The sequence below is a fragment of the Poeciliopsis prolifica genome, unplaced genomic scaffold (assembly GCF_027474105.1).
Source record: "Poeciliopsis prolifica strain line A6 unplaced genomic scaffold, Auburn_PproV2 SCAFFOLD073, whole genome shotgun sequence".
Lineage (NCBI taxonomy): Eukaryota > Metazoa > Chordata > Actinopteri > Cyprinodontiformes > Poeciliidae > Poeciliopsis > Poeciliopsis prolifica.
The window spans coordinates 94693-118624 of record NW_026562448.1 but is presented as its reverse complement, the minus strand read 5'-3'; the positions used below and the strand labels follow the sequence as shown (position 1 = coordinate 118624).

At 44.2% G+C, this 23932-nt stretch overlaps 1 pseudogene; it reads right to left on the bottom strand.

Moving 5' to 3' along the window:
* Positions 1-12051, bottom strand: part of LOC129352132 (galanin receptor type 1-like) — a 36267-nt pseudogene extending 24216 nt beyond the window's left edge.
* Between the last annotated feature and the right edge of the window lie 11881 nt (positions 12052-23932).

Sequence of the window (23932 nt, the reverse complement as noted above, 5' to 3'; positions counted from 1 at the left end):
GAGTTTGAAGCCGATCAATCGAAATCCCTAGGAGGAGTTCGATCAAATAGGAAGGCTGTAAACGGCAAAAATGGGATCAAAATTTGAACTTCAATCTAAAATGGCTGACTTCCTCTGGGGTTTAGACCGTGGCTACAAGAGACTTTTTTGTAAGTCCTGACATGGTACACACGTGTACAAAGTTTCGTAGTTGTAGGTTAAAGCATGGCTTGGGGCTGATCATTGAAAATTTTCTAGGGGGCGCTATAGAGAAATTAGGCCACACCCTGCAAATATTGTGATGGATTCCTGTCGGGGAGTGGATGAAGATCCATCTTTGTGAGTTTGGAGCAGCTGCGCCCAAAAATGTGGAATTGAGAGCCAAACGTATGGCTATGGCGTTACGGGTCACTTCGCCACGCCGCCACGCCCAGCTGCTCCATCGAAGCTGGTCGGGTTGGAATCCTCAACACACCAACATGTTTTCTGTGTCTGGGCACAGTTTCATGTTGATGAGGTCAAAGGGGTCAGATAGCGACAGTTCACAGTAAAACATGACACTTCCTGTTCTCAGGGGGCGTGGCCTAAGTGATGTCATCATTCGACCATATGGTATTGTAGGGCAGCGGATGATGATCAATCACAGTAACTTTGGTGCCTCTGTGAGTTTCTTTGTAGGAGATATAGCAGTTTATTTATTTACGGCGAGTAGGTGAACTTTGACCCCTGCTAACCCCCCTTCAGCATACTCAAAAACTCACCGTTTTGATAACTTTAGATGGGACATGCCTTATGAACAGACTGACCGAGTTTGAAGCCGGTCAATGGAAATCCCTAGGAGGAGTTCGATCAAATACGGAGGCTGTAAACGGCAAAAATGGGCTCAAAATTGGACCTTCAATCCAAAATGGCCGACTTCCTGTGATACTTGCACTATGACATTAATTGTAAATTTTGAGCATCTTGGGGAGCTCTACAAGTGTACCAAATTTCATGTCTCTACGATGAAGAAAGTGAATAGCAAAGGGTCCTTTGAAAATTTCTAGGTGGCGCTATTGAGCCATTTCTTATGGGATTTTTGCGATGACCTTAAAATACAAAATTTTGAAACTCCCTTTACGGGTCTGCCAAGTTTGGTGAGTTTTTGAATATGATAAAGCCCCCAAAAAGCCAATTCATTTGGGTGGAAGAATAATAATAATAATAATAATAATAAGAAACAGTACAGAAACAATAGGCCTTCGCAGCGCTTAGCTGCTCGGGCCTAATAATAATAATTAAAGCTGCAAGCAGCCTCGAACGGCCCTCGCAGCCAAGCGCCGCTCCGGCCTATTGCCACCGCGGGGTACTAGCAACCGGCGCCTCACCCAGCCACCACAGAAGCTCTCACGCAGTTTTCAGCTCTTCCGCCCGCATCGCGGAAGCTGTTGCTCAGTTTCCATCAACGCTGGCCACCTGCTAACACAGAAGTTGTTGCGCAGTTTCCGCGCCCGTCCACCAGGCGGTACGCACTGATGCGTTCGGAGGCGCTCCTTGACGATGCAAAAAATGTGGTGCAGATTCATTGGTTTAGCGAGGAAATATAGCTGGCGGATTAATGTAGGACGCGCAGTGGAGTCAAAATATATTTCAATGCTGTTGTTCTCTTTAGAGGTCAACAAAGGTCATACGTATCCAATTTGTCGTCAGTCGGATGATCCACGTGTCATTTACAGCCGATCATATGCACATGGCGAAGTACTACTGTTCATCATTTTTCATCATTTTCAGCTGTGTTTCTAAAGCACTGTATTTCATTGTTGGAGTAATACTTACTCAGAGTGGCGAATTACTGAAATGGTTTGTAAGAAGTAAGAAAACGCTACATTTACTGCATGATTTAATTCAACAAAAAATTATCTGAGACATTTCTATCCTTTTAGAAATGTCATGGCAACGCTCTCACAAAGTTTTCACGCCCATCCGCCCGTGGATCTGTTTGTCATTGGTGGAGGAACACTGACACCTACTGGCGAAATACTGATATTGTTCTTCATCCTGTTTATCTGCTGTTTCATTTGTGGAGCAATACTGACCCCAAGTGGCGAATTACTGAAATGGTTTATAAACGCCAAAAATGGGATCAAAATCTGAACTTCAATCTAAAATGGCCGACTTCCTCTGGGGTTTAGACCATGGCTCCAAGAGACTTTTTTGTAAGTCCTGACATGGTACACACGTGTACAACGTTTCGTAATTGTAGGTTAAAGCATGGCTTGGGGCTGATCTTTTAAAATTTTCTAGGGGGCGCTATAGATAAATTAGGCCACACCCTACAAATATTGTGATGGATTCCTGTCGGGGAGTGGATGAAGATCCATCCTTGTGAGTTTGGAGCAGCTGTGGCCAAAAATGTGGAATTGAGAGCCAAACGTATGGCGATGGCGTTACAGGTCACTTCGCCACGCCGCCACGCCCACCTGCTCCATCAAAGCTGGTCGAGGTTGGAATCCTCAACACACAAACATGTCTTCTGTGTCTGTGCACAGTTTCATGTTGATGAGGTCAAAGGGGTCAGATAGCGACCGTTCAGAGTAAAACATGACACTTCCTTTTCTCAGGGGGCGTGGCCTAAGTGATGTCATCATTCCACCATAGGGTATTGTAGGACACCCGATGATGATCAATTCCAGAAACTTTGGTGCCTCTGTGAGTTTCTGTGTAGGAGATATAGCAGTTTATTTTTTACGGCGAGTAGGTGAACTTTGACCCCTGCTAACCCCCCTTCAGCATTCTCAAAAACTCACCGTTTTGATAACTTTAGATGGGACATGCCTTATGAGCAGACTGACCGAGTTTTTGAAGCCGATCAATCGAAATCTCTAGGAGGAGTTCGATCAAATAGGAAGGCTGTAAACGGCAAAAATGGGGTCAAAATCTGAACTTCAATCCAAAATGGCCGACTTCCTGTGGGGTTTAGACCATGGCTCCAAGAGACTTTCTTTTAAGTCCTGACATGATACAAATGTGTACAAAGTTTCGTAATTGTAGGTCAAAGCATGGCTTGGGGCTGATCATTTAAATTTTCTAGGGGGCGCTATAGAGAAATTAGGCCACGCCCACCAAATATTGTGATGGATTCCTGTAGGGGAGTTGATGAGGGACCATCCTTGTGAGTTTGGAGCAGCTGGGCCTGAAAATGTGGAATTGAGAGCCAAACGTATGGCGATTGCGTTACAGGTCACTTCGCCACGCCCCCATGCCCACCTGCTCTATCGAAGCTGGTCGGGGTTGGAATCCTCAACACACCAACATGTTCTCTGTGTCTGGGCACAGTTTCATGTTGATGAGGTCAAAGGGTCAGATAGCGACCGTTCTCAGTAAAACATGACACTTCCTGTTCTCAGGGGGCGTGGTCTAAGTGATGTCATCATTCGACCATAGGGTATTGTAGGGCAGCCAATGATGATTAATCACAGTAACTCTGGTTCCTCTGTGAGTTTCTGTGTAGGAGATATAGCAGTTTATGTTTTTATGGCGAGTAGGTGAACTTTGACCCCTGCTAACCCCCCTTCAGCATACTCAAAAACTCACAGTTTTGATAACTTTAGATGGGACATGCCTTATGAGCAGACTGACCGAGTTTGAAGCCGATCAATCAAAATCCCTAGGAGGAGTTCGATCAAATACGGAGGCTGTAAACGGCAAAAATGGCCTCAAAATTGGACCTTCAATCCAAAATGGCCGACTTCCTGTGATACTTGCACTATGACATTAATTGTAAATTTTGAGCGTCCTGGGGAGCTCTACAAGTGTACCAAATTTCATGTCTCTAGGATAAAGTAAGTGAATAGCAAAGGGTCCTTTGAAAATTTCTAGGTGGCGCTATTGAGCCATTTCTTGTGGGATTTTTGTGATGACCTTAAAAATCAAAATTTTTAAACAGGCTTAAGGCCTCCGCCAAGTTTGGTGAGTTTTCCAATATGATAAGGCCCCCAAAAAGCCCCCCAAAGAGGTGGGAAGAAAAATAATAATAATAATAATAATAATAATTAAAGCTGCAAGCAGCCCCGAACGGCCCTCGCAGCCAAGCGCCGCTCCGGCCTATTGCCACCGTGGGGTACTAGCAACCGTCGCCTCACGTCAGCCACCACAGAAGCTCTCACGCAGTTTTCAGCTCCTGCCCGCACCGCGGAAGCTGTTGCTCAGTTTCCATCAACGCTGGCCACGTGCTAACACAGAAGTTGTTGCGCAGTTTCCACGCCCGTCCTTCAGGCGGTACGCACTGATGCGTTTGGAGGCGCTCCTTGACGATGCAAAAAATGTGGTGCAGATTCATTGGTTTAGCGAGGAAATATAGCTGGCGGATTAATGTAGGACGCGCAGTGGAGCCAAAATATATTTCAATGCTGTTGTTCTCTTTAGAGGTCAACAAAGGTCATACGTATCCAATTTGGCGTCAGTCGGAAGATCCACGTGTAATTTACAGCCGATCATATGCACATGGCGAAGTACTACAGTTCGTCATTTTTCATCATTTTCAGCTGTGTTTCTAAAGCACTCTATTTCATTGTTGGAGTAATTCTTACTGAATTACTGAAATGGTTTGTAAGAAGTAAGAAAACGCTACATTTACTGCATGATTTAATTCAACAAAAATTATCTGAGACATTTCTATCCTTTTAGAAATGTCATGGCAACACACTCAAAGTTTTAAACGCCCATCCGCCCGTGGATCTGTTTATCATCGGTGGAGGAACACTGACACCTACTGGCGAAATACTGATATTGTTCTTCATCCTGTTTATCTGCTGTTTCATTTGTGGAGCAATACTGACCCCAAGTGGCGAAGTACTGAAATGGTTTATAAACGCCAAAAATGGGATCAAAATCTGAACTTCAATCTAAAATGGCCGACTTCCTCTGGGGTTTAGACCATGGCTCCAAGAGACTTTTTTGTAAGTCCTGACATGGTACACATGTGTACAAAGTTTCGTAATTGTAGGTTAAAGCATGGCTTGGGGCTGATCATTTAAAATTTTCTAGGGGGCGCTATAGAGAAATTAGGCCACACCCTACAAATATTGTGATGGATTCCTGTCGGGGAGTGGATGAAGATCCATCCTTGTGAGTTTGGAGCAGCTGCGCCCAAAAATGTGGAATTGAGAGCCAAACGTATGGCGATGGCGTTACAGGTCACTTCGCCACGCCGCCACGCCCACCTGCTCCATCGAATCTGGTCGGGGTTGGAATCCTCAATACACCAACATGTCTTCTGTGTCTGGGCACAGTTTCATGTTGATGAGGTCAAAGGGGTCAGATAGCGAACGTTCACAGTAAAACATTACACTTCCTGTTCTCAGGGGGCGTGGCCTAAGTGATGTCATCATTCGACCATAGGGTATTCTAGGAGACCCGATGATGATCAATCACTCAAACTTTGGTTCCTCTGTGAGTTTGTGTGTAGGAGATATAGCAGTTTATTTTTATGGGGAGTAGGTGAACTTTGACCCCTGCTAACCCCCCTTCAGCATACTCAAAAACTCACCGTTCTGATAACTTTAGATGGGACATGCCTTATGAACAGACTGACGGAGTTTGAAGCCGATCAATCAAAATCCCTAGGAGGAGTTCGATCAAATAGGAAGGCTGTAAACGGCAAAAATGGGTCAAAATCCAAACTTCAATCCAAAATGGCTGACTTCCTGTGGGGTTTACACAATGGCTCCAAGAGACTTTTTTGTAAGTCCTGACAAGGTACACACGTGTACAAAGTTTCGTAATTGTATGTTAAAGCATGGCTTGGGGCTGATCATTTAAAGTGTTCTAGGGGCGCTATAGAGAAATTAGGCCACACCCACCAAATATTGTGATGGATTCCTGTCGGGGAGTAGATGAGGGTCCATCTTTGTGAAATTGGAGCAGCTGGGCCCAAAAATGTGGAATTGAGAGCCAAACGTATGGCGATGGCGTTACAGGTCACTTCGCCACGCCCCCACGCCCACCTGCTCCATCGAAGCTGGTCGGGGTTGGAATCCTCAATACACCAACATGTTTTCTGTGTCTGGGCACAGTTTCATGTTGATGAGGTCAAAGGGGTCAGATAGCGACAGTTCACAGTAAAACATTACACTTCCTGTTCTCAGGGGGCGTGGCCTAAGTGATGTCATCATTCGACCATAGGGTATTGTAGGGCAGCCGATGATGATCAATCACAGTAACTTTGGTGCCTCTGTGAGTTTCTGTGTAGGAGATATAGCAGTTTATTTTTTTATGGCGAGTAGGTGAACTTTGACCCCTGCTAACCCCCCTTCAGCATACTCAAAAACTCACCGTTTTCATAACTTTAGATGGGACATGCCTTATGAACAGACTGACCGAGTTTGAAGCCGATCAATCGAAATCCCTAGGAGGAGTTCGATCAAATACGAAGGCTGTAAACGGCAAAAATGGGGTGAAAATTTGACCTTCAATCCAAATGGCTGACTTCCTGTGATACTTGCACTATGACATTAATTGTAAATTTTGAGCATCTTGGGGAGCTCTACAAGTGTACCAATTTCATGTCTCTACGATGAAGTAAGTGAATAGCAAAGGGTCCTTTGAAAATTTCTAGGTGGCGCTATTGAGCCATTTCTTGTGTAATTTTTGCGACGACTTTAAAATACGTAAATTTGAAACAGGCTTAAGGCCTCCGCCAAGTTGGTGAGTTTTTGAATATGATAAAGCCCCAAAAAGCCAATTCATTTGGAGGGAGAATCGTAATAATAATAATAAGAAACAGTACAGAAACAATAGGCCTTCGCAGCGCTTAGCTGCTCGGGCCTAATAATAATAATAAGAAACAGTACAGAAACAATAGGCCTTCGCAGCGCTTAGCTGCTCGGGCCTAATAATAATAAGAAGAAACAGTACAGAAACAATAGGCCTTCGCAGCGCTTAGCTGCTCGGGCCTAATAATAATAATAATAATAAACAGTACAGAAACAATAGGCCTTCGCAGCGCTTAGCTGCTCGGGCCTAATTAAAAGAAGAGAGGGCCTGGTAATAGTCTGCAGTTTTGGTAAATTTGGTGATGTCCTAGTCCAAGTTAGATGACAACACAACAGGACCAGAACCGATGGAAATGAAATGAGGGTCATGAAAGGAGCTGAAGGGACGCAGGCTGCTAACGTGTCACTAGCTAGTGGTACGTTTGCTTCAAAACACTAATTATCTTTGATTAATTATAAATAGTGCAGTGAAGATATAAACAAACACAAAGTTTTCAGAAATAATTTGATCAGCTTTATTGTCATTTTAAGGATATTATTACAATAATCATTCAGCTTCATGTTCTGATTTTTGCAACTTCATACAGTTCTATTCACAACCTGGTTTTAATGAAGTTCATTATCCCAAACAGACTTTGATATTGTGAGGCTGTTATCAGAACTCCTTTATCATTTACAAATCATTGTTTTTATCCTCAACACATTTTTGCAGTCTAAGCAGATTAAGATGAAAGATGAAGCCAGAGATCAGAAATTAGAAAACCTAAATCCTTTCCTGTCTCAGAAGAGGATTTGGTTTCACCAGATCACCAACTAGATCACCAACCAGATCACCAACCAAACCACCAACCAGATCACCAACCAGATCACCAACAAACCACCACCACCAAACCACCAACCAGATCACCAACCAGATCACCAACCAAACCACCAACCAAACCACCAACCAGATCTCCAACCAGATCACCAACCAGATCTCCAACCAGATCTCCAACCAGATCACCAACCAGACCACCAACCAGATCACCAACCAGATCACCAACCAAACCACCAACCAGACCACCAACCAGACCACCAACCAGATCTCCAACCAGACCTCCAATCAGATCACCAACCAGACCCCAACCAGATCTCCAACCAGATCTCCAACCAGATCACCAACCAGATCACCAATCAGATCTCCAACCAGACCACCAACCAGATCACCAACCAGACCACCAACCAGATCTCCAATCAGATCACCAACCAGATCACCAACCAAACCACCAACCAGATCACCAACCAGACCACCAACCAGATCTCCAATCAGATCACCAACCAGATCACCAACCAAACCACCAACCAGATCTCCAACCAGATCACCAACCAAACCACCAACCAGACCACCAACCAGATCACCAACCAAACCACCAACCAGATCTCCAACCAGATCACCAACCAGATCTCCAACCAGATCACCAACCAGATCTCCAACCAGTCCACCAACCAGATCACCAATCAGATCACCAATCAGATCTCCAACCAGATCACCAATCAGATCTCCAACCAGACAACCAACCAGATCACCAACCAGATCTCCAACCAGACCGCCAACCAGATCTCCAACCAGATCCACCAACCAGATCTCCAACCAGATCACCAACCAAACCACCAACCAGACCACCAACCAGATCACCAACCAAACCACCAACCAGATCTCCAACCAGATCTCCAACCAGATCACCAATCAGATCACCAATCAGATCTCCAACCAGATCTCCAATCAGATCACCAACCAGACAACCAATCAGTTCTCCAATCAGATCACCAACCAGACAACCAATCAGTTCTCCAATCAGATTTCCAACCAGACAACCAATCAGTTCTCCAATCAGATCTCCAACCAGACAACCAATCAGTTCTCCAATCAGATCTCCAACCAGACAACCAATCAGATCACCAACCAGATCACCAATCAGATCACCAATCAGATCTCCAACCAGATCACCAATCAGATCTCCAACCAGACAACCAACCAGATCACCAACCAGATCTCCAACCAGACCGCCAACCAGATCTCCAACCAGATCACCAACCAGATCTCCAACCAGATCACCAACCAAACCACCAACCAGACCACCAACCAGATCACCAACCAAACCACCAACCAGATCTCCAACCAGATCTCCAACCAGATCACCAATCAGATCACCAATCAGATCTCCAACCAGATCTCCAATCAGATCACCAATCAGATCACCAATCAGATCTCCAACCAGATCTCCAATCAGATCACCAACCAGACCACCAACCAGATCTCCAACCAGACAACCAATCAGTTCTCCAATCAGATCTCCAACCAGACAACCAATCAGATCACCAATCAGATCTCCAATCAGACCACCAACCAACCAGCTCTCAGGATGAAGCTCCACATCGTCTTCATGGTGAAGGAGTTTTACTTTACTGAGCAGCTGACCACAGTTTAACAGCAGAAACTGGTGAATTTCCAACACTGAGGGCTTAATAAACATGATTTGAACATTTTTGGACTAAGGTAGTTTGTCTCTCTTACTTAACCATCTTCATAGTTAATGCCCGCACCAGCTGATTCTATGATATTGTTGACTATTTATCTACTTCTGACATCAACAGGTAAAGACACCCAGAAAACCATCTTCACTTCTGATGATGTCACATACAACGTCTTCAAATTGTCAGTTATGCTTTTGTCTTTGCTGTTTTTCTGTACTCTTTAAAATGCAAGAGCTTTCTCTGTTAACCTGCTGTGTTGCTGTTCTTGTCGGTTTCTGTAAAGTGCAGTTAGCGGGAATCTTCTGCTCCTCTCTGTTCTTTGGATGGAAAAATGCAGTAAAACTGGGACATTGCATTAAAACAATACTCTGTCCTTGGTGGAATTTTCTCACATTTCCCCTAAAGTGTACCTGTTGTTTCATTGTGCTAATTTTCATCAGCATGTTGACTGTAAACGTAACAATTTGTACAAGTCTGTGATCGTATGTTGGCAACATAGTCTTGAAAAATGGTGACATATTGAAGCACAATGTCTTTAGTTTGACCCGTAAAGTTCATGGATCTTCTGTGTTCTGGTACCTGATGTGTCTGCAGTGACTATGAAGCATTAATGTACAAAGTGGCAAAGCAGAATAATTAAAGACAATAAGTAACTAAAGTTACTTCATTAGCAATTACAATAGAAATGTGTAACTGTAACATACTGTAATCCCACTACTAATATATAAACTATGTAAGGCCAATTTACTCACAAGACATTCTAAATGTATAATCACAAAAATAGTACATTTAAGATATTGCAATCAAGCATGTCTATATTACATATAAACCTTAAAGTATAAAGTAGAACTTTAATTGTTCCAAAGAAGCATATAATGATACATTTAGTCCACTTTGAATTGATTCTCTACAATTTAATTACTATTACACTAAGCACATGATTATTGTTCTGAAATAATACTTCAAGTTAACTGACCCTAAACCAAGTATACTCATGACTAGTGTGATTAGACTAGTCATGCCAAAACTTTACATACTTACAATATTAATTCTTCAGCTGAACATTTGGACCAGCAGCTGAGCTGGTCCAAATGTTGGCAGCATAAATTAATCTGCATGTTAATGTAAACTTTATGTTTGTTTGTATGTTCATGAATACAGTCCAGTGTGTGTCTTCATCAACGTGAATATAAGAAGGATTAATCAGAATCAGCTGGACCAAATATAATCACTGATTCCCAAATATATTAGTGTGTGAGAGAGAATGTGTCAGTGACAGATATGAACCTGAAATACAACGACGCTTTGTGAATGTGCCAGTGTGGCTCACTGTGCCGAATCTCAGCGGGGGGCGACCCGCTCCGTGTTCATGTCTGTCTGTGCTCAGCGACTTTTTACTCCACAGACTGACAAGCTGTTTAGATTCCTTCCTATAAGAACCATGAACTCGCTCTGCAAACCGTCATCAACGTCACCAGTTCACCGACCTTTGACCTGTTTGACAGACCACATGCTGGGACCACCAAACAGCCCTAACTCACTCTTGACATTATGAAAATATTCAATCATAGAAGGAAAACATCATTATTGTTTGGAGCATTTATCTTTCATTTTTTGCTGTATGAAAGAATTTCTGCCAAGCTGAACTTTCAAGTTTCTGAAAGCGGAGATTTTAGAGGCTTTAAAAGCTTGACAGTGTGAAAGACCTCTGCTCCATTGGGTCAGTTCTGACCCAGTTCCTCCTGTAGAACCTAAAGACCAGTTCGCAGAAGCTCTGGCCTCCTATCTGTCTCTTGGTCTTCTGTCGGACCGCCGCAGGTGAGTGCGTGGCGCGGCGCGCCCCGCAGCAACTCTTTACGCACGGCTCAGCAGGTTTACGCGCGGCCTTTGGCCCCTGCTCATGCCATTAACGCGGGTTTTACGGCGGCGTGAGGAGTGAAACATTAGCCTGGAGCTGGACTGACCCTGATGTAGCAGCAGCAGATGAGCAGCAGCGGCAGGATGAAGCCCAGCAGCAGGATGGACACCTTGTAGGCGCGCCGCGACGCTCCCAGCCCGCCCTCCCAGCAGAAGGTCTTGTTCGGTGCGCTGGAGTGGCTGGTGAGCACGTAGTTCTGCGCCACCGGCACCGAACACAGCAGGGACATGGTCCAAATGACGCACAGCCCGGCCAGCGCGTTCCTGCGGCTGCGGATGCACGCAGAGCTCTTGGAGCGCACCACGGCGATGTAGCGGTCCACGGACATGGCCACCAGCGTGAGGATGCTGACCAGCATACTGGCAGTGGTGAAGAAGTGTCCGAACTTGCAGAGGAAAGCTCCGAACACCCACTCTGGCAGGGAGTAGATGGTGGCGTGGAGCGGGACGCAGAAGAGGAGGAAGAGGAGGTCTGCCGCGCTCAGGTTCACGATGAAGATGTTGGTGGGGCTGAGGGGGCGCGCGCCACCGCTGGGTTTCACCCTGCCGATCACCAGCATCACCAGGGAGTTCCCGAGAGCCCCACCACGAAGATCAGCCCGAACACCAGCGGCACGATCACCACCTCCGGCCCGGGCTCCCCCGCGGTGCGGTTAGTCTCAGCCCGGCTGTACGACTCGTTTCCCGGCGGCACCATGCTGGAGCTCCGGGCGCCGGCTGGAGGTCAGAGCCGAGCGCAGAGCGGGGCCATGGTTCGGTCCGACACGTCCCACAGCAAAGTCCAAGCGCAAAGAACAGCTGGAAGCGCGTCCACTTAACGAAACCGCAGAGATCTGCTTCCGGTCTGAGGCTTTCAAAGTAAAACTGCAGGTCCGAGTCTAGAAGAAAGCCGGTACCAGTCCTAATGGTTCTGTGAGCTCTTCCGGAACAAATCTATGGGGGGTGTTTCCTGCCATAATCCAAGAGCACACAGTTTCAGTCTGAAAACAGAATTTCATGTCTTTTGTTCTCAAAACTTTTAATACTTTAGCTTACAAACACACACAAATATCATATAGATAGATAGATAGATAGATAGATAGATAGATAGATAGATAGATAGATAGATAGATAGATAGATAGATAGATAGATAGATATCATGACTATGTTGTCTTTGGTTGGGTGAACAAACCCAACCAAAGCTCTTAGCAACCAGTAGCTGCTAGCGACCAGTAGCTCTTAGCAACCAGTAGCTCTTAGCGATCTGTAGATGTTAGCGGTCAGTAGCTCTTAGCGACCAGTAGCTCTTAGCGATCTGTAGCTGTTAGCGGTCAGTAGCTCTTAGCGACCAGTAGCTCTTAGCGATCTGTAGATGTTAGCGGTCAGTAGCTCTTAGCGACCAGTAGCTCTTAGCGATCTGTAGATGTTAGCGGTCAGTAGCTCTTAGCGACCAGTAGCTCTTAGCGATCTGTAGCTGTTAGCGGTCAGTAGCTCTTAGCGACCAGTAGCTCTTAGCGATCTGTAGATGTTAGCGGTCAGTAGCTCTTAGCGACCAGTAGCTCTTAGCGATCTGTAGATGTTAGCGGTCAGTAGCTCTTAGCGACCAGTAGCTCTTAGCGACCAGTAGCTCTTAGCGATCTGTAGATGTTAGCGGTCAGTAGCTCTTTAGCGACCAGTAGCACTTAGCGATCTGTAGCTGTTAGCGGTCAGTAGCTCTTAGCGACCAGTAGCTCTTAGCGATCTGTAGATGTTAGCGGCCATTAGCTCTGCTGGTGGATGTTTAATGTACCGCAGAGCAGAAGGCTAATGTCGTTGTCTCTCCCTACATCCAGTGAGTGACGCAGGTTGCTACAATCGATAGTAGCCACACAGGCACACAAGGTAGAAGGAAACAAACACATCCAGTACAACACCTTTAATGTATTGGCTGTGAGGTTGCCAGGCGACTGTGCCAAAAGGCAGTTCCATGTTTCATAAGCGAGCAGAGGGAGTGCGAGGAGAAGTGTTGAGTACAAGTTTTGAGAACAAAACACATGAAATCCTGCTTTCATACAGAAAGTGTGTGGTCTTGGATTATGGCAGGAAAATTCCCCCATATTAACGGACTTTAACTGGACCAATCCAAAGAAGCTGCTGAAAGTGCGTCAGAACCAGCAGGACTCCAGATGTGGTTCTGCTTCTCTCCTTTCACATTGCTTGTTGAGGAAGGTTTTATTTTGTCAACTGTAGTTTCTACTTCCTGTTGGGAGTCTGGTCCTGAAACACCTTCAGCTTTTGGACCTCAGGTTTCTTATCATTTATGATAATAATCCAGAATATTTACATTTTTCCTGGTGGTAATTTGTTGTTCTTGTTCAGGCTGGCGGAGCCCAAAGACCGGTTCACCAGAACCAGAACCAGGACAGAATCAGGAGATTCACAATGTTGATCAATTCAGAAGATTTTAGTTACAAATCAATAATTATGGAAATGTCTCCTTCCTTTGGGTCTTATTAGTAGTTTGTGTTTCTTTCTACTCCATGTTCTGCTTTTGGGTTTGGATCTTGGGCCCATTTCAACTATAAATCAGAACATTCAGCTTCTACTGGAAAAAGACTTTTGATCATTTCAGATATTAAACTTTTGAAGAATTCTGTGGATTCCTGAACAAATTCTTGTTACTTATTTGTTTGTCTCTCTCTCTACATAATTTGTACATGAAAACATAGAAATTCCTCACCGGGTTCTGAAAATCTACCTCTCATACATCTGGGACTTGCAGCTTTCTGGCAATTGCTGCAAAGGAAAGAAAAGTCTTGATATTTATAGGGCAGTTTCATAGACTTTTATACATACTGTAGTCAACATGCTAACATTAGCATGTTGGCTAATATTGGCTAATATTTGCAGATTAACCAACATTAGCATTCTAAATAACTTTAGTAGTTTATTATCTAATTTGCATTAACTATTGAATAGAGTATATTAACATAGTCAGTGTTGTATAAAGTAGTGAAATCTCAGAGTCCAGTAAAAGTATCGGTACCGCTCCAAAATATGACTTTGGTAAAAGTAAAAGTCACTGATTGAAATGTTGCTTGAGTTAAAGTATTGAAGTATCTAAAACGTCTTGTACTTAAGTATAGAAATTACTGTAACAATGGATGAACTCAAGTAATGTAATGAAAAGTAAAAGTAAAACAAGGCAAATGCAGTTTGAATGACATTTTTTATATTTTGGTAAACTTGTTAAATACACTTAAAATAATGAACAGAACCAAGTGCAGGCAAAATGAAACCTGCTAATAGATAACCTGCAGCATCATTTAGTTAAGAACATTAGGTGCTTTACCTACAAGGTTAACTTAACCTGTTTTAGGTTAACTTAACCTGCTTTAAGTTAACTTAACCTGTTTTAGGTTAACTTAACCTGCTTTAAGTTAACTTAACCTGCTTTAGGTTAACTTAACTCGCTTTAGGTTAACTTAACCTGCTTTAGATTAACTTAACCTGCTTTAGATTAACTTAACCTGCTTTAGATTAACTTAACCTGCTTTACAACTGAACCAGCTTCTTAATAAACCCTCCAGGACAGAAAATACAAAGTTTCTATAAGCCTCAAGTTTTCCCTTTCAGTAAGGTCAGTGCTGAAAATGAGAAAAATAGTCAGTACAGAAAATGTGGCCAACATGAAGAGAAAAAGCCGTTAGGATTCCTCTACTTCACACACTATAGGTGCAACAACTGGTCATTATGCAAAAGAAAAAGAATTGGGAGGGAAATGCAGCTTATTGGCATCTGAAGAGGGAGAGATTTCAGTTAACTTGGTGTTTAATGGGAGAAGTGAAACCTGTGCATCCTATTGGTGGAGATGAACAACCCAGGCAAACAGGCTTTGTTGCAGTTGATCAGTAGGTTGATCAAAACATTTGCGTTTTTCTCTCGTTTTTTTTAACGAGTAACTAAACCACACATTGAAAATGTATCGGAGTAAAAGTATAAAATTAAGTTCGGAAATGTAGTGAAGTAAAAGTGAAAGTATCAAACATTTTCATACTGGAGGAAAGTATGAAGTACTCCAAAATATACTTAAGTAAAGTAGTGAAGTATTTTTACTTTGTTGCTATTCAAGACTGAACATAGTAGTAATAAAACTAAACTCCATCGATTGAATGGAGTGAGAAAATGCTAGTCAACATGCTAATCATATCCCACATGCTTTTAGCTCATTTTGACCTAAAAGCTGAAATGAGCTGAGTGAATGGACTGAGTTGGTGTTAAAGTGCACATGCAGTCAACAACTGAGACATCCAGTAACATTGTATCTTAATGAGTGACTTCCTTAAAATGACACTCATTTAAATATGCTGGTCATTGTTGCATTAATGCGTCCTCTGATGTGCGACCAAATGACCTACATCAGTGGTGCCCAAAGTGGCCCTGGAGGGCCGGCACGCTCCAGTTCTTTCCCTGGTTTAATGCACCTGGATCCAGTCATGAACACTGACTTGTTACTACCAGCAGAGAGAGACTAAAACGTGCAGGACCACTTTGGACACCACTGATCTCCAACAACCCATGAAGCAGCACGACTCATCGCACTTTTGTCACGTGTCCTATGCAGTGCAGGCATCGTTTGTCGACAGTCACATGGTTTTCAGCAAGACGACACAAGAAGTCTGGCTTTGGATGTTCCATCTCTAGAAAACAGAAACCAGGTGAGACATGGGGACAAGGACTGATCGTTTCAGTGTGGGGTTAAAGGAAACACGGTCACATTCCAAACAAGATTCACAAACCAGGGAGAAAAACTAAAGAGTCTAACCCAACAGGTTCGGAGCTGAAACCAGAAGCTCAGCACCAGGAATCCTGTATATGGAGGTCAGCTCTACTCTGGAACCCAGTTCAGCTTCTTGTGTTCATGATCTGGCTCTTTCACTCAGCTGAGTGTCAGGAGGCAGAAGGAGAAATAAATCCTGAGCCTCACCTCTAGTTATGGACATGAACCGTCTCCATGCTGATGTCTGAGGACAGCAACACCATCGCCTGACCGACACTTTCAGATTCCTGAGCTGAAATTATGAAGAGGCTGAGGTTGGATTAAAGACAGATGTTTGGACTCAGATATTAATCTTTGAATGACTTGAAATGTGTTTAGGACATTTCCCCACAGTCAGGCCTTCCTGGTTCCCAGCAGGAAAAGCCTGGCGCCGGATCCCGTCCATCAGATGTGAGGGAGAACCCGGAGCAGGTTTCTCCTTCCACAGCCAACAGGAAGTTAACATGATTAACTCAGACGTGCTCATGATGACAGAAGGTGATCGGACGTTGTTTACAGACGGCGGACTTCATTTCCTGTCTAATGCTTTATGATATCAGAGGAAAATGACATGAATGGGTGTGTGTGCGATGACTCCTGATCTGGGACAGAGATGGAAACATCCTCCACTGTTTATTCCTCCCTGACAACCTTTTCTGACTTTGTTCTTCCTCGTCAGTACTTGTAGAGATGGACCGGTTGCCATAGAGTCAGAGCCAGCGGCTGATATTTCACTGACACACAAACAAGACAAACGAAGAGGAAGATCGGCTGGGGTCGATCTGTTTCATCTCCAGACATTTAGAGGATTACAGCAAACATCTTCAGCTCAATTTAGGTTGTTGTCAGTTATTGCCATCATATTTTCATCTTGACAAATGAAACATTTTCTCCTGATTAATGACCTTCCCATTATTTCTGCTCCTGGCTGGTTGTCCTTCATGAGTGGAAAACTCTTCACCATGACAGATGGTCAAAAGCTGGACTTTGGGGTGTGGATTAAGTGTCAGTACATAGTAGATGTGTTTTGAGGAAACTCTGACTCAACTTCATTATTTCACCCTAAATAATCTTTAAAACTTCTGCTTAAGATAGGTGTAGTGTCATGTTATGCACAAGATGACAAAGCCCAAAGGTAATAGAAAAGACAAAGGCTCTCAGAGGATGAGACTCTAGATCATGACCTGATGAAGCCAGTAGGGTCTCATCATCTGCAAAAAGCAGAGGCGTGATCCCAAAGCCACCAAAATGGATCCTTTCAAAACCCCGGTTGCGCACAACGTGGCCTTGGACTCAACATCCCCCAAATCAAAAAATACATTTTGTTGCTACATATCAGATTATTCATTCATGTTTCGTTATGCATGGTTCTCATCTTGAGCCATGCGATGAGATGAGACTATTTATGGTTGGAACCTCTCACCTCACACACCAGCTCAGGCTCCTTCCCCACCAGAGAGGTGACACTCCAAGCCCAGTGAGAAAGCTCCTGCAGCCCCGGGTCACATTGCCAAGGTCCCCACCCTCGGCCTTCCAACGTCTCACTCTGCACCGACGTCTCACTCTGCACCGACGTCTCACTCTGCACCGACGTCTCACTCTGCACCGACGTCTCACTCTGCACCGACGTCTCACTCTGCACCGACGTCTCACTCTGCACCGACGTCTCACTCTGCACCGACGTCTCACTCTGCACATGGCCCTTTGGCTCATCCTACAGGTGGTGAACCCACTTCTCCACTTCGGCCTGAGGCTGGCCAGACTCCATAGGGAAAAGCCTGGGCACCACGTGCTTCCCAAGCGTCCTCACCTCCAGGCCCGGCTGCAGAGTGGGGCCCTGGTGACCTGTGTCCGGCCGTGGGGACACTACATCCACCGATTGTACTCTCCATAAGGCTCTTTGGGCTGCTCTTTGTCTGGTTCATCACCAAGGACAGGTGCCCAAAGTCAGTCCCAGAGAGCCGGCATCCTGCACGTTTCAGTCTCTCCCTCGTGGTAGTACCATCCTTTTCAGCAAGTCAATGTTCTTCTTAGACTTTTTAATGAGCCATCATTTGATCCAGGTGTGTTAAACCAGGGAGAGAAATGAAGCATGCAGGATGTCGGCCTTTGAGGACCAACTTTGGGCACCCCTGACCTTTGACCTCGAGACTTGGGTGGCCCTAAATGGGGTATGACAGCAGAACTCCTAGAGTTGCCTCAAATCCATTCGCCACTATAAGGTGGCAACCTATGGAGAGGTGAAGAAAAAATAAGAAACATACTTTTAATATAAAATTACCTAGGAAATAAAAAATAAAATAAAAATGACTGCGCCTCATCCTCCTGTCTAGTAGAATAATTTCACACTGATGTATAGCACTAGAAGCTAATAGGTCAGCAAAGCTCCTGGTCCTGACAGAATCGTTCTTCAAAGTATTCAGTACCAAACTATCGACTCTACTTTTACGTATGTTAAATGACGCTAAGCAAGCATCAAGACTGCTTCCCACTTCATACAGAGCCAATATGTCGCTCATTCCTAAACCTTTCCGAGATCCAGACGATGTTTCATCCTATTGCCCAATTTCATTGCTATCTCGAGAAACTAAATCCTTAGGGAAATTTTAGCCAATAGACTCAAAAGACGCATCGGTTTAATCATCCACCTGGATCAGATTGGCTTTATGACATATGTTTTTTAATTTGCACCATCTTTTCAATATATTATCCTCAAATCATTCAGATGAGTCTATTGTTTCACTAGAAGCATAACATGCATTTGATCAACTAGGGTGGTCTTATATGATGTATGTTCTCAAAAAATGTGGTTTTGGACCCATGTTTACAGAATGGATAGAAATAATTTATTTGCTTTACTAATCAGAACATCTTCTGTCCCTTTGCTTGTGAGGGTTTGCTTTTTCTGTGTGTTAATTTAGGTTTCTGTGTTCTGTTGGGTCTGAGTTGTCCCAGCTTCCCTTCATTGCTCCCAGCTGTGTCTCGTGTTCCCTGATGATCCTCTGTGTATTTAAATCCACCTGTGTCTCTTGTTTCCTAGTCGGATCCTTGTCTGTCCAGCTGTTTGTCTCTACATTTGTTCCAGTTGCTACCAGTTTCTGAGCTCCTAACCTTCTGCTTATCTGTGCTGCCTGGACTTTGCATTTTCGTCATTTCATCATTAAAACCATCATGAATTTTTCTACTGCCTGGATCCCCTGCGTTTACCTCACCTCCTTCATATCACGCATCATGACATTGCTGTTCATCGGGGGACGGGTCAGGGACGGGTCAGGGCCGCCTCCACTCACTGTTTCTCTTCTCAGTCATTATTGAACCTCTGGCTGCCAGCATCAGGCAAAACCCCTTCAAATCTCCCTTGGGCTGATCCGGCGTATTTGAGGTCCACACCATTTAAGATAGCTGATGATTCCTTCACATATTTGGGCGTGATGGTAACAAAAAACTTAGAACATCTCCTACAACTGAACTGGTCGAGCAAAATTCTACAACTTTAGCAGAATATTGATCGGGGAAGATCAACAGCATTAAAATGGTGGCGTTACTGCGATTTCTTCTTGTATTTCAATCTGTCCCATGTTTCATTCATAGATCTAGAGCTCTAGATCTAGATTCATAGATCAGAAACCCTGACTTCCTTTAAATCTCACCTGTTTAGAGTTTTATTTGAAACATGATCAATTAAAAATGTAATGATGGAACAATATATTGTTTATTCTACTTTCTGTTTTTGTGTTTATGATGTGAAGCACTTTGAAATGCCTTGCTGCTGAAATGTGCTATACTAATAAAATTTGATTGATTGATTGATTTGGAGTTTGACCCTGCAGGCAATAAATACATTTGATCGCGTTCTACTTTTCTAAGATCTTCAGACAGTTTGGGAGGGTGAGTTCGGAGTTCGGACCGCATCCGCCTGATGAAGTGGATAAGACTGTTCAGTCAAAGCCAGATAATCTCACACAGTTTCAAAATATTTCATAGACTCCACTACTTTCTGTACAAGTGTGTCTCCAATTTGTAACAGTTGCCAGACTGCTGTTGGCAACTTGACACACTCCTTCTGGTCATGTGTTCAGCTTCACTCATTTTGGAAGGAAATCTTTCATTTTTTGTTCAGTTTTTGGAAAATAATGGGAGCAAGAACCAATCACTGCCAGCATGGGGCCTCCAGTGCTTTGCAATCAGCCACTAAAGGTGACAAAATGTTGATCAGCAACAAAAAAGAGTTGATTCTGATTTTGGAAGAAGGTCTCTGTGCTCACAGTCGATCTGTGGTTGGGGGAACTAGCAAATACTCAGACTGAAATATCACAATGAAAATAGAGTCAATGTGTTTGAGGAGATATGAGACCCTGTACTAAAATTTCTTCAATGAAATTTTAGAAAGACTGTTAATGACAGACCTGCCACTGCTTAGTTGTTTGTGCAGATGCTTTTTTATTACCTGTGGAAAGATTTGGATCAATTTGTGGTGTATTTATCCCATGATGTCTCTGACTGATGGTGCTGCAGCTGGGACCGCTCCGTCTCTGCTGCAGCCTCCCAGTCTGGCCCCACCGGCTTTAATCTCATGAACAAAGTCACATCCTGACAGCTTACTGAGTAATGTGGCGGTCGGAAGTACTGAAGGAACGCTGGAGGAAGATCTCCAGATTGCTCCTGTGCTTTCTCTGTGAAGCTGCACCTGGCCAGGTGTTTCTGTTTCACTGGTCGCCTGAGACATGAACTGATGTCAGAGCGACGGAGATGAATCGCTGCTGTGATTTGATTGTACACTAGATGTGCAGGATAATCATACAGTGCATCACAATCTTCATTCTTCTCCTTCACTGCATCTCTTATGAAGTCACACCAGAGATGGCGCTTATTAACACTGGCAGCATTTGAAATAAGCTAGCAGTGTTCCACACATTTCATTGTGAAATGACAATTCATCATACGGAATGCATATGAAGCTGACTGGGCGGGTCCCAGCACCTCGTGTTGAAACGCTGTGATTTTCTCCTTATTAGAAATAATTAAGATTTCTAATGTTACTGGTGAGACTTGTTGCCATGGTGAATCTGTCTACACTCATTCAGGACAGACCCGACTCAGAACCCAGAACATCAACCCGACTGGTTGATGTTGGACCTCCACGGAGCTGGGATGGTGAACTCAGACCGTCTGCCTTCTGCTGTGAAGCTGCACCTGGCTGAACCCTCAAACGTCTCCATTACAACAACCCGGTTCTGATAGAAACACAACAACATCCATTAATCCTTGACCAAATGAGACAAAACCATGAAAACCAACTGCATACATGATGGAAAGACGACTAAGGTAAAAAATAGAAACAATGGAAATTCAACTCCATCAAACCGTTTCCTCATACTTTAGATTAGAGCAACATCTGCTGCAGTCGCTTGGAGTTCCTCTGATCCTCTGCAGGAGTCCTGAATTATTTCAGTTGAATCTGAGAAACTGAAAAATGAATAAGTCAGTTTCACATGAATCTGTTGCTCATTGAATCTTAATGTCTGAGCTGCCAATGATCTGCTGCCCTCTGCTGCCCTCTGCTGCTCTCTGCTGCTCTCTGCTGCCCTCTGCTGCCCTCTGCTGCCCTCTGCTGCCCTCTGCTGCTCTCTGCTGCTCTCTGCTGCCCTCTGCTGCCCTCTGCTGCTCTCTGCTGCCCTCTGCTGCTCTCTGCTGCCTCTGCTGCTCTCTGCTGCTCTCTGCTGCTCTCTGCTGCTCTCTGCTGCCCTCTGCTGCTCTCTACTGCTCTCTGCTGCCCTCTGCTGCCCTCTGCTGCTCTCTGCTGCCCTCTGCTGCTCTCTGCTGCCCTCTGCTGCTCTCTGCTGCCCTCTGCTGCTCTCTGCTGCTCTCTGCTGCCCTCTGCTGCCCTCTGCTGCCCTCTGCTGATCAACTTTTAGTTACTGCTTGTTGGAAACTGGAGAAAAAGAAACAAATCAGAATGCAGAAAAAATAATTCCATTTCAACTGCTAACCTATAAAAACCAAGAGAAATTATAAATAAATTAGTCTCCTCCTCCTACTGACTGGATATCCGACCCACAGCTTTCTTCAGTGAAGTCCAGCTGCATTGAACTGGACTGGACTGGACTGGGCTGGGCTGGACTGGACTGGACTGGACTGGACTGGACTGGGCTGGGCTGGACTGGACTGGACTGGACTGGACTGGACTGGACGTCCGGCTCTCATCAGGTGCTTTGGAAGCAGGCGGTATCAAACCGGGTCGAATGGTTCTGGATGAATCTCAGCCGATCTCCCAATGTCGTTCATCAGTATCGTTCCTGGAAAATCTGTAAAATGATGAAACAGCCATTTCAGTCTGGTTTCCATGGTTACCACCCTCCAAGCATGGTCTAGTCAAAGTGTCAAATGACATCATTATGCACACAGACAGTGGAAGAACCATGGAGGTGGTTCTGGTTCTGCTCTGCATCAGAACCAAATGAGGAGACGCAGCAACATAAAAACTGCAAAACAGCCGAAACCCTGAGAAAAGCAGCTGGTTAGAGTTGATTTGGAAACAATCAATGAAAAATGAAGAATCTGATGTTTCATTTGTTTCTATGTTTTTATGATGCGAATCATCTTGAACTGCCTTGTTGCTGAAAGTTGCTTCTCTAATAACTTGGTTGATTTTATTGAGTCACATTATGAACCAGTATAAACTCGTACAGGTGCAGTAAAGTTAACCTTTGAACTGAACTAAAGATATATTGAGCCTTTGGCAGAGCTGATGAGTGAAGCCAAGTCCAGTTCATCAGCAATACGGCTCTGCAAAGAGCTTTAAACCACAAAAACACACAGCAACCTGTTATGAAGCAAGAAATAGACGTTACATTTTGTTCAATCAACAGTTTCATGAAATCATGAAACTGTTGATCAAAGTTTCATTTCAAAGCAGCTCCAACCTGCTGACTTCATTTCAATCCAGAAACGAACTCAGGGCTTCTGGATGTTTGTTCCAGATTTGTGGTGAATAGAATCTGAATGCTGTTTCTTCATGAATGTTCTGGTTCTGATACAGAGCAGAACCAGAACCAGCAGGTTAATCCAGCAGCAGCTGATCGTTAATCCGTTCTGTGATTTATAAACTAGCAGCAGTTTAAAGTCTCAGTGAAGACAGGAGAACCGGCTGAAGACAGAAGAACCGGCTGAAGACAGAAGAACCCGCTGAAGACAGAAGAACCGAGTGAAGACAGTAGAACCGGATCCGTCCGTCTTCCTGGTTTTAGTCAGAACTCCAGTAGCAGCGTTCTGAATCAGCTGCAGCTGGACCTGGATTCGTTAGTCAGACCCAACAATCTAACAAAATGATGATGATTTCTGTTGCTATTTACTTCTGAAGCCAGCGGCCAATCAGAGCGGCCGTTGGCTCTGGGGTCAGTTGCTTATCAGAGCCGAAGCAGAAGCTGCGTTCTCATGGGTCATGTGACCTGACACGAAGCTCTGATTGGCTCAACTGAACTTTCAGAAACAAAGCAGGTAAAAATTAAATGTAACAAGAAATTGAAATAGTTTTTTCTGCTGGATGAACTCTAGCTGAAGACGCACAATCACAAAAACTTTTGCTCTGTGGATGAAGTGACTGAAATCGACAAGATTTTGTTCCCCAACAACTGGTTCATTTCTCAGGTTTTTGATGAAGGTCATTTGATCATTTTTCTAAAACAGTGCTGGGAAATTTTGGATGTATTCTGGCTAAAGTAGAGTTTTAGTCCAGCACATTGCCAGCTGTCAGTGATCTGTGGACACAGCGATAACTGAGTCAACATTTAGGAGGCTGAGCTCAGAACAGCTGCACTATCAACAATAATCACATATTATTGCTGATAGTGCAGAGAAAGAAGAGATAAATTCAACAAGCACCCATTAAAACATCAAGGCATAACTTGACACACAGCAACTGGAAGAATCTCATGGATCCCAGCAAAATCTGCTGCATGGAAAACCAGTGAAACTGCAATGAGTTCCCACCAA